Source organism: Pezoporus wallicus, unplaced genomic scaffold (assembly GCF_028554395.1).
Source record: "Pezoporus wallicus isolate ANWC-B61680 ecotype Strahan unplaced genomic scaffold, APGP_CSIRO_Pwel_v1 contig_229, whole genome shotgun sequence".
NCBI lineage: Eukaryota > Metazoa > Chordata > Aves > Psittaciformes > Psittacidae > Pezoporus > Pezoporus wallicus.
Genome location: NW_026638360.1, coordinates 2,579,716 through 2,593,468, shown reverse-complemented (window position 1 = coordinate 2,593,468; position 13,753 = coordinate 2,579,716). Strand labels below are relative to the sequence as shown.

The 13,753-nt window shown below is 51.4% G+C and overlaps 1 protein-coding gene across 1 annotated transcript in view; it reads left to right on the top strand.

Moving 5' to 3' along the window:
* Positions 1-2,738: 2,738 nt before the first annotated feature.
* BCL9 (BCL9 transcription coactivator) overlaps positions 2,739-13,753 on the top strand; it is a 59,181-nt gene continuing 48,166 nt past the window's right edge. Inside the window, exon 1 of the mRNA XM_057410476.1 lies at positions 2,739-3,174. The gene's annotated coding sequence lies outside the window, so the exon portion shown is untranslated. The remainder of the gene's footprint in view (positions 3,175-13,753) is intronic.

Here is a 13,753-nt window from a genome sequence, read left to right as displayed (position 1 = left end):
CAGCAGCAGGGAGGGGGAAGCCCAAGCTCCAGTCCAATCCGGAGATAACACTTCTGACTTTTACTTCACATCTCTTTAACATAACATTCACTATAGGCACTGGGCAAAGGTACCCATGTTTTCCCTCGTACATGGAGCGCCACGAGATCAATGAAATTAAACATGTGCTTACATGCTGTCCTGAACTGGGGCCATGAGGAGACCAATGGGAAAATAAACAGAAGGGAAACGTTATGAAAATGAAGGAAGAGGGAAAATCCACCCTGCCAAAAGCAGCAACTCTCATCAGTTGCAAGAAGATATGGCCTCACCCAGAGCTGATTTGGCATTAGGAAGTCCAGGGTCTGGAAAAGAAGACCAAGTCATCTTCAAGGTTCAAAAATGACCTGAAAGAGTAACATTTGAAGCACTGGAGAAAGACTATCCATTGGGCACAGCCATTCCCAGCGAAGGTAAGTTTAGCCCTGGTTATTGTTTCCCATTAGCAGAATGTGAATACTTGAAATGAGCAGGCTTCAACCTGTGACAATACAGAGAGGCTTCTGATCTGCCTTAAAAGACATAACAATTGAGCCGGATGTTAGGCCCAGGAGATGTGTCAGAGCCTTGCTGCAGACCCTGCTCACAGGCAGGCATGGCTGCTACCCCGTGTCCCTTCTGGAGCCTGCAGGAGATGAAGCTGGATGGGATGATCACTCTGCATACAATCTTGCCTTGCTTTCAACAGGTTGAGTGTGGTGGCCATCCTCTTCTGAGGACCTGCAGTGACAGCTTGCGGCATGCAGCAAGGCTAAGGGGGAACCTGACAGGAGGATGGAGCCAGGAAGGGGCTAGTCTCTGCTCTCAAGGAACAAATGACATAAGAGGAAACAGACTCAAGCTGCGCCAGGGGAGGTTTAGACTGGATATTAGGAAAAATTTCTTCACAGAGAGGGTGGTCAGGCATTGGAACAGGCTGCCCAGTGCAGTGGTGGAGTCACCATCTCTGGAAGTGCTTAAAAATCATGTAGATGAGACCCCGTGACATGGTTTAGTGGTGGACTTGGCAGTCCTGGCCTAATGGTTGTATATGATAATCTTAAAGGTCTTTCCCACCCTAGTTGATGCTATGATTGAGAGTCCTGTTGAGCAGAGTGCCTGGGCAGCCTGCTCAGGGGGTTGACTGACATCTTTGCCCAGGGCTTTGGTGAGCATGCGCTCTACCAGCTCCCAAGTGCCCAACCACAAATGGCTTGAGTTGGTTTTCCTGCCTGTCACATTCTAGACTGTACATTCTCCCACTTTTTTACATTCCCCATGTTGCCTCCAGTCCTTTCACCTAGATCTGTTGGCACTACCCTGCTCTTCCAGCTGGGAAATCTGAAAGAGTGTCTCTGATTTTCCAACCTTCCCTCCAGGCTTCACTCTTCCCCTTCTCCCTTCCCCACAGACATTCTTTGCTGCAGCCTTCCTTCCTCCCTTGACCTCTATTTCTCTTTCCTGGGAAGCACCTCATTTGCATCTGTCCCAGTATCTGAGTACAAACCAGACCTGGTTAAAATTTCTCACAGCGAAACCGTGACTTGTACAGAACTTTGCAGTTTGTGGGGGATTGCAGGAGCTATGTGTTTTGGAAGTGGCTTCTCTGTTGAGCACTTGAGTTCAAAAATGTGCATTCTCCTTCTGCTACAGCTTCAGAAGATGACCTTGGGTAGGTCACTTCATCTTTCTGCATCTATTTTACCACTTGTTAAGTTTAGATAAAAATACTTGCCTGGGTTAGTAAAATGTCTTTGAGGTCACTGGACAAGAAAAAAAAAAAAGCAGCTATCCAAGTGGTGATTATTATGATTATTATAATTACTTTTATTAAATGGAACCAGCTGATGCTTGTGCAATGCTCTTCGGGGCTCCACAGACCTTTTCCGCTGAGACTCACAGAAACAAACTTTTGTTGTCCCTGGACAGGGATGTGTTTTTGAGATTGAATTCTGTGGTTTCGTTATGAAATGTATGACAGTCGGTCATGTGGTTTGTTTTCTGGCCTGACTGAACCCTGCTCAACCCATACATGAGGCAGCACAGAGTTTAATGGTTCACGCCAGCTATGGATTGGTTTAGCTTTTGCTGGATGGAGAAGTGCACAAACCTGAACAGCCAAGAACCCTCTCCGCTGAAGTCACTGAAAAACTCTGCCCAAATCTCTGTCAACATGGACCCAACACAGCACCGCTGTTGGATGAGACCGTTTTTGGATATGCAGGGTTCAGAGGCAGCCATGCCTGGAGACACCCTCACTTCCTCCCTGGAGAACTCGGCTCCGCACCCCTGCTGCTCACAGAGCCCTGGGCTACAAAAGGTTTTGGGAGCGAGCCCACCAGTGCTTGTGCTTGTGATTCACTCCCCCCTTGCCCTCCTCCTGCCGGGCTGCCATGAGGTGGGCTGGCGGCTGCGGGATGAGGCTGACCCCTAGGCCCGGGTCTCCCCCATTCGTTGAATGTGGATATTTACGCGACCTTTGGGGAATCCGCCACGTTCTCCACCGGCTCTTCTGTTGATCGCGACCCTCGAGGAGCCGACATGCCAGAACACACCGTGGTGGTGCCTGGGAAAGAGGGATACAGGGCATCAGTATCGTTCACTTGGCGGGTTTACCGCCAGCTCTGGGGCTGCAGCGCAGCACACCAAGCTGAGGAGCCCGGGAACCCCCACCCTGCCAGCGGGGATGGGGGCCGGCGCCTGCCATTTTCCCGGTGAGGCAGCGTCTTTCTCCCTGCCCCCGCGCCCGGCGAGTGCGGTGCGAGGGGAGGCGGTGGCGAGGCCCGGCCCGCCCGCCTGTCAGCGGAGTTGGAGTTCGCATGGAGGAGGCCGGCGGAGGAGGAGGGAGGAGGCCGGAGGAGGAGGGAGGGGGACGTCTTGTTTGTGGCTTGTCAGCAGCCGCTGGAGACAAGCTTCCATGTGTGAAAGCCGCTTGGCATGAATGCCTGGGCCGTACCAAGCGCCGCGGCGCCCGCGGGGGGAGGCCGCCCCGCCGCCCCGCCGCCCCGCTCAGACAATAGGCCCCGCAAGGGTTCCCCCTAAGTTGCCTTGATGCTGCCCTAGCGCCCGGCGAGCGCAGGCCGCGCCGCCGGCTGGGTCCCGCTCCCCGCCGCCGCCCCCCGACATGCCGCCCCGCGCCTTCGCCGGCTGAGGCAGGTAAGCGCCGGCCCCCCCGCCCGACCCGGCTCGGCTTGGCCCCGCCGCCCCGGGCAGCCTGCGCGCTGCGCTGCCGGCGGGGGACCGATGGCTGGCGCCGTCGCCCCCGGAGCCGCCTCCGCGCCGCCCGGCTCCCTCAGCTCGGCTCGGCGCGGCCCGGCTGCCAGCAGCGGGGGGCGGCGTGTGCGCGCCGGCGTGTGTGCATTCCTGCTGCGGGTGCCGCAGTCAACCCCGGCACGCTGCCCGGCTCCCTCGGCCCGGCTCGACCCGGCGGGGGGCGGAAAGTTTGGCCGCGGTGGGTCGGCGGCGGCCGTGCCCGCGGCGCCGTGCCTCAGTTTCCCCCTGGCCGCCCGCGGCGCGCAGGGGGGGGAGCGCCGTGGCCGGCGAGGGGTCCCGGGACCGACGCGGGGGGAGAGAGCCGGAGCCGGACGAAAACGCGCCTTCCACCTGTTGGCTTCTGTCCCGGCGGCTCTGGGAGGCGGCGGAGCGGGGGGAGAACCGGCGGCGGCGGCCCGCACCTTGCCCAGCACGGGTGTGAGCCCCGGGTGGGGAGCCAGGGTCTTTTGTCACTCCTGCATCCCTCGGAGCCCGGGCAGGGCCGGGAAGTCTGCCGCGGGAATGGGAGATGGCGCTTTTCCCCCTTCCTGGATGCTGGGAGATTAAATGAGATGTATTTACCATTGCCGTTTATCAGCAAGTAAATATCTAGCTAGGCGTAAGAGCAGCAGTGTGAAGCCTGCTTGCTTGCTTTGCCTGCTGGAGGTTTTGTGGCTGTTTACCGACTGTTGGTGAGGTGATAATGTGCAAGAGAAAAAAAAAAAAAAAGCAAGCAGAAAAAGGCAGAGGGGAGAGAAACCTCAGTCCTCCTGGCCGGCCTCATTACAGCATCGGCACTGGATTTGGTTAGAATTTGGAGGGTTATTTTTCCCTTTTGGCGTGAGACGCAGAAAGTCTGCCAGTGAGCTCAGTGCATCCTCGCGAGGTCTGTTAAGTTTGTAATGTGCCGTCATTCAGGTTTCATTGATTGTAGTTGTTTTGTTAAAAAATAGCCTACAAGAATCTGAGCTGCACAAATGTTCATCATGCTCATGTCCTGACACAACCTATGAGAGGCAGGAGCCGAAAGAAGGGGAGAGAGTGAGGATACGTGCTTTCCCAGTCGAGGCTGGGAGGAGAGCATCATGTGTTGAAGAATACGAGCTGGAATGGGAGATGGGGGAGGGAGTCTAAATTGTCCTGAGACCCTATTCAATCCAGCAAGGAAGATGGAGGATCTTGCTGCTGCAAAAAAAAATGTACGGCAGAAATCTCAGCCAGCTTCTCTCTGAGTTGTTACCTCCCTTCAGAAACTAAATAAGCAGGGAAAGAATCAAAGCAAACCCCCATGATTTGCTGTAATGTTTTCCAAGATACCTTTATCCTGCACGCTTTACAGTCAGAGCGTCCAGTGATGGAGGGATGTGAGAAGCAGGGAGAAAGACTCTGAGGTTTATCATCACAGGAGGGGGGAGAAGTATCGAATCGTGTTTGAAAGGAGACTTGTGAGACAGTGAGGTAGGGGAGAAAATGCCTGTTCCAGGCAGTTGGCCTGGGGAGGAGGAGGAAAACCTGTGTAGGGAGGATGTACACCGATGGAGGAGCAGGGAGGAAGGATGTCCAAGGAGAACCTTGGACTGTCTCCTTGGAGGGCTTTAAAAAGATGGGGAATTTTGAACTAGATCAGGACATGAGCAAGGACGGAACGTAGCGAAGCTGAATGTGATGCAGCAGGACTTTATGGCATGGAAGAAAACGGAGGTTGGGTTTTCTGATGTAGCAGAGTTTGGGGCAGTTGACAGGGTAAGGACATCTCTGTAGCCAGCTCAAAAGGTGGTAGCAACTTGTGTGAGGACTGCAGCTGAGGGGATGGGGAGAGCATGTGACTTGCCATTTGCATAGGTGGTTTCTCTGGTAGGGGAACATTCTGTTAAAATGTGATTGTAAATATTTGTTAATTACACTGGAATTTGGCAATGACAAAGACAAAATATTAGTCCCTTATGGAAATAAGTGTGGTGATGAAGTAAAGCTTGGTCATGAATGCTTCCTGCACACCCAGCCCCTGTGCGTGAACAGAAGCAGCAAGTTAGTGCTACACCTTGTTCAGCACGTTCTTCCTCCTGAGGGGGAACATGCACACGTTGTATGCGTGGATCCTACACAGACACGGCCCGATTCTTGTGTTTTCCTCAGTTTACGTAATAGCTTATTCTATCAGCATTGGTATTTGACAGCCAACTTTGCAACAGCACCAATTGCAATGTGAGGCAGCTAGGACTGAAAACCAGTATGTGCCATGTTTTGGCTTTTCTGTTTACAGCAGCACTCCCGTGATGGAGCAGGCACATACCACAGACATCACATGCACGAAAAAGTGACTCCGTAAAAATGTTGTGCGCATACATGTGCAGAGGACTGATCTCGGGTCAGACATACTTGACAGTTGCTCTCTTCGGGAAGGAGCTGAAGCACTGCTTGCGCTTTGCAGACAGAACACACGCAGATCACATGCATGTATGCTCCACCTTTCCTCTCCAAGATCACCTGTTTGAATTCCAGTTGGGCTCTCAGCTTGGGGAAGTTTTGCATTCCCCTGAACGGGGATTTGATGATGCCCTTTCAGTTCCAGCTTGGTGCTGGATGGGCTAGAGCCACAAAAGCTTAACAACAGGGAACGCTAATGAGCCCCTGCTTGGCATGCTGAGAAGAAAGGCCAGGGGCTGAGCGGGCATACAAACAGTGGCTTGGAGCCCCCTGGCCAGAGCATGGGCCTCAGCATGGAGGCTGGGGGGAAGGTAGCAGACCCTCCGGAGTCGGGAGCAAGACGGCAGCGCTGCAGCAAAGGCGTGAGAGGAAACCATGCTGGGGGGAGGTGAGCAGACTGCTGTTTCAACATCATCTGAAAACTCAACCTGCTGTCAGGACAGAAGGAAGCCTTGTGCATATTTTATGTCACTTTTCTCCTTCTAGGCTAAGCTGCTGATCTGATCAGCTATGTGCTTTAAAATCCTTGATGCACTGATCAGCAAGTGTGACTCAAGGCCAATAACCAGCCTTGGCCTCCTGCCTCTGCTCCTTTGTGGACAGTGGTTGCATCTCATGCTGCCCTTCCCCAGAGAATGTGTGCACAATTAAACCCTGCATGCTGCTCCTCAACTACAGCATGGGATGTGACTAGCTGCATGGAGACAGGGACAGAAAATGACAACATGTCAGGGTTGGGCGGGGAGGAGGTGGGGAGGGGACTTGGCCATTTCTTATGCTGTTTGCTGATGTGTGAAAGGAGCCTAAGTGGGTAAATCGGTTCTCCTTTGAACTGGTTGTGTGTTGCTCCAGTCAGAGCTGCTCCTGCCTCCGCTATCTCCAGTGATGGCTCAGGAGTTGGTGGGGTGGGCAGCAAACAAAAGCTATTCTGCTCCTTCAGCCTGGGTTTTGTGGGGACGTCACACGAGAGGATTTCTCCTCGGTAGTTACTCAGTGCTGCTCCTGCATGGCAGAGCCACATGAGACACCGACATTGCTTCTACTTGCTGGAGATGCGGGCACCACTGATGCTCCCTGCCCTACACCTAAGGGAGCAGACATTTTGGGCGCTGTAGTTTGGATAACAGTCTCACACACACGAACACATTATTTTGGTATCCTGTGAGCAAACTGGGAGTCCTGAACACCATTTTGGGGCACACAAGGGAGCGAATATTTCTGCTATGTGAGTCAGAGTTGCACACTTAACTGAGTTAATGTCACCCCTGCTTTCCCCTTCACTTGTCCATTTTGAGGAGCTGGTGGTCTTAAACATGGAGGTCTGAAGCATGGAGGTCTTGCAGAACTCAAGATCCTGATGGGCAGCCGTAGGCAAATTGCTTTGAAGCTTGGATGGATCCTCCTGCCGCAATGTGTAAAATGGGGGCAGCACTTGCCCACCTCCCAGGGAAGGAGCTGCATGCTGTGTTGCTGGTGCTGTGTGAAGTGCTCCTGTGCAGACACCACAGTGGGCTTGTGCACTATACCATGAGCAAAGCCTGTGGCTTTACATCCAGCGTGGCTCATGCTACAATAGATTCTGCTACAAGTATGTGCACACTCGGGCTCTCCTGGACGGTGAAGTCTGTTTTGTCCTTCCAGCAGAAAAGAGCGCAACTTGCCAGTGACACAGGCTGTCCATGTATTCCCATAACAGCAATATTACAAACATATGGTAAACCTGGTATAACAACTGCTCTCTGTGTCCTCATGCAAAACAAGGAACCGATTAACAGCAACTTGAGGCTGTCTGAGGCTCTATCTCCCCAGACTGTGATCTCATCAGCTTTCCCAAGCCAACCTCAACCTGGTCACTGCTCACATTGTAAACTTGTGTGTGAGTGCGTAGGGGGGAGAGCGGTGTGCAGGAATGGCTGTTTGTGCTTCAATCCACTTCCCTCTGACTCAGAACTGAACCATCCCTTGGTAGAGTATTTGGGGATAGTAAGCAGAGGACGTTGTGCATCAGTTTAGTTCTTGGAAGAAGTTCTGCAGTGCCTAGGCTTGCTTACAACTGGGTTTTTCTCAACATCCTTTGTAAAAACAACCCGCTGAAAACTGCTCTATTAGAGATGCCGTGGTAATTTTTGCCAAAAGAAAGGGGGGTGGTCTTGGCCCCGGGCTCTTTGCCAGACTGGAGCTCAGGAAATTGCAGTCTATCTAGGTAAAACTTCCCTATAGTTTAAATGAAAAAAAGTATTCATCTCTTACTGTCTTAAAGGGTTAGCACTGCATTTCTCTGGAGCCTTAAACAGTACATTCTAGCCGGAGAGGTGGTTACAGTTGCTTACTGGGAGAAGAATTTTTTTAATGCAAAACCAGGGGCCTTTCTTGCATTTTTTGGATGCTTCTTATTGCAGAATGCTGGATACATTGTAGGTTATTGCAAAGCTTGAACAAATACGTAGATCAATGTAGAAACCTAATTGCAAGGAAACACTGGTGTGGTGTTTGTGCAGGGGGCAGGCATCTTGCAAATGTGTGTTGTTTTCTGAAGCTGGAAAATAAGGACCAGGTTTCAGTCTTGCGCGTGTGCATCTGGAGGCTGGATTTTGTATGTTGAGCAGCAATTGCTTTTGTAAGCTGCTGCTAAGGCACGTAACTGGCTGTGTGCAATTGGAGTAATGGAATGTGAAAACGCAACTACACACAGACCTGTAATCTTGCATGCAAAATACTGCTGGTCTAGCTCTCCAGGTACAAAAAAAAAAAAATGTCCTGAGATTGTACTTGGCTTTCTGTTCAACTCTGTTCACCTGCATTTTTCAGGTGGCAGCTGTGTGTACAGAGCACTGAATGATTATCCTTCCTGTTTTTGCTCCAAGAATGAGAAAATCAAACCCTTACTAGTGATCAGGGTAGCACATGTGGTGTTGTGGGTGAAGTTGGGTGGGGGGGTTGCAGTGATAATTTCATAATCTCTGGAATTCTGGGGAAATGCGTGGGCAAAGGAGGAGAGGTGTGTGAGCTTCTTTTCCTGGTACAGGCAAGAAGTATTGAACCATTGAGTTGGTCAGCGGTGTCAGGATCTGGCCTCTCCTTCAGCTGTATCCACTACTTTCAGTATGCCAAAACCAGATTGTGCATTTCGGTGCAGATGGATGCAGGGCTGAATACTGACACCAGTGAGGGTGTCTTTGGATATTCCAGCCCGGGTCAGTGCAGAACCCAAGTATGGAACAGGTTTCCTCCTTCTCTCTCAGCGGGTGCATCTCAGCCTGGGCGACACATAGGGGAACAGCTCCTTTTCTCTGCCGCTTCACTCTCCAGTGTCTCTGGTGACAGTGATAACAAAGGGCTGCTTAGCATTAGGTGATACGGATCTCTCTCAGCCCACTAAACCAGAGTCCTGCAGGCTTCTCACTAGCCCTTGGGGCTTGGGTGTCACTGTCCGCTCACTGCTCTGCGTAGCCTGGGACAGTCCCCCTGCAGACTGAAGGCTGCACCTTTTCCACGAGGTCTGCAAGTGCAGATTTCTTCCAACTGAAAACCATGGTTATATTTTGGGGTTATTTCTTGCCATCCTGGGTCCTTGACTGCAGTCAATTCCATTTTGCATGCTGCTCTTTGTAATTGAATCTATCAATGTATATTTAATCCACTTGGCTCCACAGTTTGTAACTAGGCACTGCTTCCCAGCCTTCTGTCACTTGTTTTCACAATTACCGTCTTTAAGTGAGGGTGGATGCCTGCCGCTCAGCAATAAGCCTGGTTGCTGTACTGCCTTGGAGGACCCATGCTTGGTCCGGTCAGCACAGCTCCTGTCTTTGCATCTGGATGTCAGCCAGGTGTGTAGGGCTTTGGTAATGGAAGACAAGCCTGTTGGGTTTAATTCTCCTCTCTGCCACTGATTTGCTGTGTGTGATCATGGGCAAGTCCTTTAACCTCAGATGGCCTCAGCTGACTTACCTACTCCAGAAAGGTGTTGTGATGCTTAATTATTGCCAGCCCTTCAGAAAACCCTGGGGGAAGAAAAATGCATTTTATTCAGAAATGTCTCTGACCTTCCTGCCTTTCTTAGCCATCTTGGTGGTGGGAGGAGATGTTCTCTTTCCTCCCTTAATAATGTTGCTTCCATTTTTCATCTGTGCATTCACCCACTCTCTCAGCTGCATGTAAGAATGCCAAGCTGTCTGAAGTCATGGAAATGTTTTTATAAACTTGACAGCCACGACAAACATTCCTCCTCAGCAATAAACAAACAAGGTACACAACCTGCCATTAGCATCAGTTTATAGCAGAGACCTTCGTCACTCACTGACAAGGGAATCCTAGTGCTAGCAGGCCATGAAGTGGTGTTGTTTGAGGTTAGGAAAATACTGGATCCTTTGGCTTCCTGTGTGCAGTGAGTAACTGTGAAGCTCTGTTTGCCCATGTGTGTACGGGAGTGCAAGCAGGCACTGGGTATTTGGTTTATTCAGGGCGCTTACGAACTATATTTGGCTTGGGTGTATGTGGCTTTTGGGGCTTGGTGTTTGTTTGTATGCGCAAAAAGCACTGTCTTCTGTGAAACGTAAAGGTGGTACGAATTAAACTGGATAAATATTGGACACAAAAAAAGGAGCTGCAGATGAAAGATGTTAGTGGGTGTTGCAACAGCAAAGCCCCCATTGCAGGCTCCTGCACCCTGCTTTGGGTGCTGCTGTTAGCTAGTAGGGTTGGCAAGCACCGGAACCCACACTGCAACATCTTTTCCCTGCAGGTAAATCTCCACATAAGCATTCAGATAGTGCTTGTTTGGCACGTTCAAGGTTAGTTTACTCTGAATACGTCTGAATCCAGATCTCCAGAGACTTTCGTGCTGGCAAAAAAAGACCAGGTGCCACTTTTTCCTGTGACTTTGGGTTACCTCTTGTTCTTCTAGCAGGCCCTCTTCCAACCATCTTGGGGTAGTGGGCTCTCTTTGGTGTGCTTTGGAGAAGAAAGTCAAGACTCTGGACCTGAGGCCACAAAGATGATCAGAGGGCTGGACCACCTCTGCTCTGTAGATAGGCTGAGAGAGTTAGACTTGTTTGGAGAAGAGAAGGCTCCAGGGAGACCTTAGAGCCGTTCCCAGTACCTAAAGGGGGCCTATCAAAGCAATTTGGAGAGGAACAAAGGCATGTAGGGACAGGGCATGGGGAATGGCTTTAACCTGACAGAAGGGAGATTGAGAGGAGCTCTTAGGCAGAAGCTCTTCCCTGTGAGGGTGCTGAGGCACTGGCACAGGGTGCCCAGGGAAGCTGTGGCTGCCCCATCCCTGGCAGTGTTCAAGGCCAGGTTGGATGGGGCTTGGAGCAACCTGCTCTAGTGGAAGGTGTCCCTGTCCATGGCAGGGGGTTGGGACTGCATGAGCTTTAAGGTTCCTTCCAGCCCAAACCAGTCTGGGATTTGTCACCTGTGTGTTTGAAAGAAGACTACTGAGTAGGTAGCTAAGTTCCTTTCTACCATCTCACTCATTCACTGGTTCTCTCAGTCTCTATGCCTTAAGTTCCCCCCTTCTCAAAGTGAAGGTGACAAATCTTCACTCTGCTCCCATGAAACCTTTGAAAGCTAAGGACAAAAACACGTAGGGTTTTTGTTTTCCTTCTCCAGGAGACTGTAAATCCCTCTCTTCTCCCCTCTCTCCTCTCTTTTCTCTCCATTTTCCTCTCATTTTAGGAATTCTTATTATATTCTGTCCCTCTAGGTCTCCTCTACTTCCACTGCTCTTGCAATCTGTCTCTTTCTGCTGTTTCCATATCCCCTTCTATTTGCAGCTCCCTTCCTTCTGTTCATGTCATTTTCTTCTCTCACCCTGTATCTCCTACCCTCCCCCACTATTCATGCGCCACACACTCTTCCTATCGCCTCTCTCTGTTTTATCCCCCAAATTTCTCCCTTACGTGCCTCTCTGACGCAGACCCCTTTTTGTTGTCCCTGTCTGCGTGTCCCTGCAGCCAGGCCGCATCAGCTGGCCAGGGCATGGGATTGGCCAGGCAGCCCCTGGTTGTAGCTTGCCCTCTGGCTGAGCAAGGTAAGACTTCCTCTGCTTATGTCCCGCTGGCTCTTGGGGCTGCCCCAGCTCTTGTTCTGAGCTGCAGCATGGTTGTCACTTCAGTGTCTGAGTTCTTTGATTCTTCCTGGGAGCCTGGTAACGTCTGTAGTCCTGAGTTTTGTCTCCTGATGTCACCTTACCTCCCTGGACATGGCCTTGTGCCTTGTTCTGGTCCTGGCCTATTGTGCTAATCCTGTTCCTCCAGCTTCCCCCTGGCTGTAGACACTCTGCCCTGAAAATATTGATTGTGTTCTGCCTGGCTGCTTGGAGACATCTGTGGTTGTTCCCCTGCGACACTCCCAGTGGAGTTCAGGTCCTCTGCTCTGCCAGGGAAAGCTGTGATAGAGGAAGGAGAACACTGGCACTGGGGGTCTGGGGAGGTGTCTGCATCTTGTGGAGAATTGCACTGAGCCCAGAAGCCAGTACCCAGCACATCAGGACAGCTGTGCTCTGTTCTGGGTGCTTTGGACAGGATGGGAACAGCAGGGTCACTGCCTTAGGGAGCACCCCTTTCCCGTCTGCCTGAAGGATAGCCACAAAGAGGTTATCCCACTATCTGATATACGATAGTGTTTCCTCTGTCAGACAGAGTGGATGCAGCATATTTAGTCACCTCCCTGCAGAGACAGGATTTGGCCTGCAAGGATCCTGGCCAGCAGCAACAGTTGAAAGGTGGTGATATGTTTGGATATCCCTTCATGGACTCTGCCTCCCACAACGGGGACATGTTGAAGTCCTTTCCCCAGGGCAGGGAGAGGTGGCTGCAGCTAGGCTGATGGGACAGCTGGCAAATGAGGGTTCATCAAGTGTCCTGACAATAGAGCACAAAGAGGTCATGTAGGTGGCCATGTTCATCCAGTGTCCTACAGGACAAAGCATGGTGACTTTGTAGCCTCCAGTGGAGTTTAGATCTGTTTCTGGGCAGCACCACATTTGCCCCAGCCAGTCGTGACTCAAGCCCAGGCTCATAAAAGTCCTCAGCCTCAGCTCTCTTAACCAGGCAGTTCCTGATTTCTCCCTTCTGTTTCTGCAACTGACCAGCACTTCCTTAGCTTGCTGAGATGGCATCCCTTGTGTGGCTCCATGCAAGGTGCCGTATACCTTTTCCCATTTTTCCCACAGCCCTTTCTCTCCCTCTCCATACCTGCCTCACCTGTTTTACCTGCTTCTTCCCTCCTGCTCTGCCTCTGGGCTAGGTCTCCAGACTCTTTCCAAAACCTTGTTCCTCTGCCTTGTTTGCCCTCCCATCTGACTTCCTTGTCTCTCTGGTCATGCTGTGAGCTGTCAGCAGCTCCAGGAGAAGGACCATTGCAAGAGCAGGACAGAGACTGGAGGTTGCCTGGGAGAGCAGAAGGGGAAGGCAGAGTGTAAGTAGATCAGGGTCCATCGTTTCCTGTTGTCTTTGGTCTCTTCCAGGTATGTGCTGTTAGCAGAAGTTCCCTTCCCCCAGAAGAGTGATTTTCCGACTGCTTCTACTTCACTGTTGCCAAGCTCCTGAAAGGTTAATGAAGTCATTCACTGCAAAAGGAAAAAAGCCCGTCTTCCCGTGTTTTGCATAAATTAATCTTGGAGATTGTGGAGCAGCCCATGTACCCGGCACAGGGCATGCAGCGATGTCCTTGAGTCTTGTCACCCGAAGCGCAGCTCTGGGAGTATCATTTGGGTGATACTGTCCAATCCTTGAGATCAGCTTAGGTTAAAACTTAGGTAAAAAGCTGTGGCCTCTCCACCATCTCTAATCATCCTTTGTTGTGACTAAAGGGGACTAGGGAGGAGGTGCCCAGGAATGCCCGCAAGCCTCCCCTTCCTCTCATTGCAGTGGGTCCTCATTTCCCACAGATCCTCTTTAGAAAATGCCTTGTATCAGGTTTCATTCCCACTGGATTTTTTCTGCCTGAGAAGTATGGAAAAAATCATTCAATTGGTTTTGAATCACATGAGTGGGAGCAGGAACCAGCCCCAGAAGATAAGTGTTCTGACCTTTACCGCACTCAGATAACT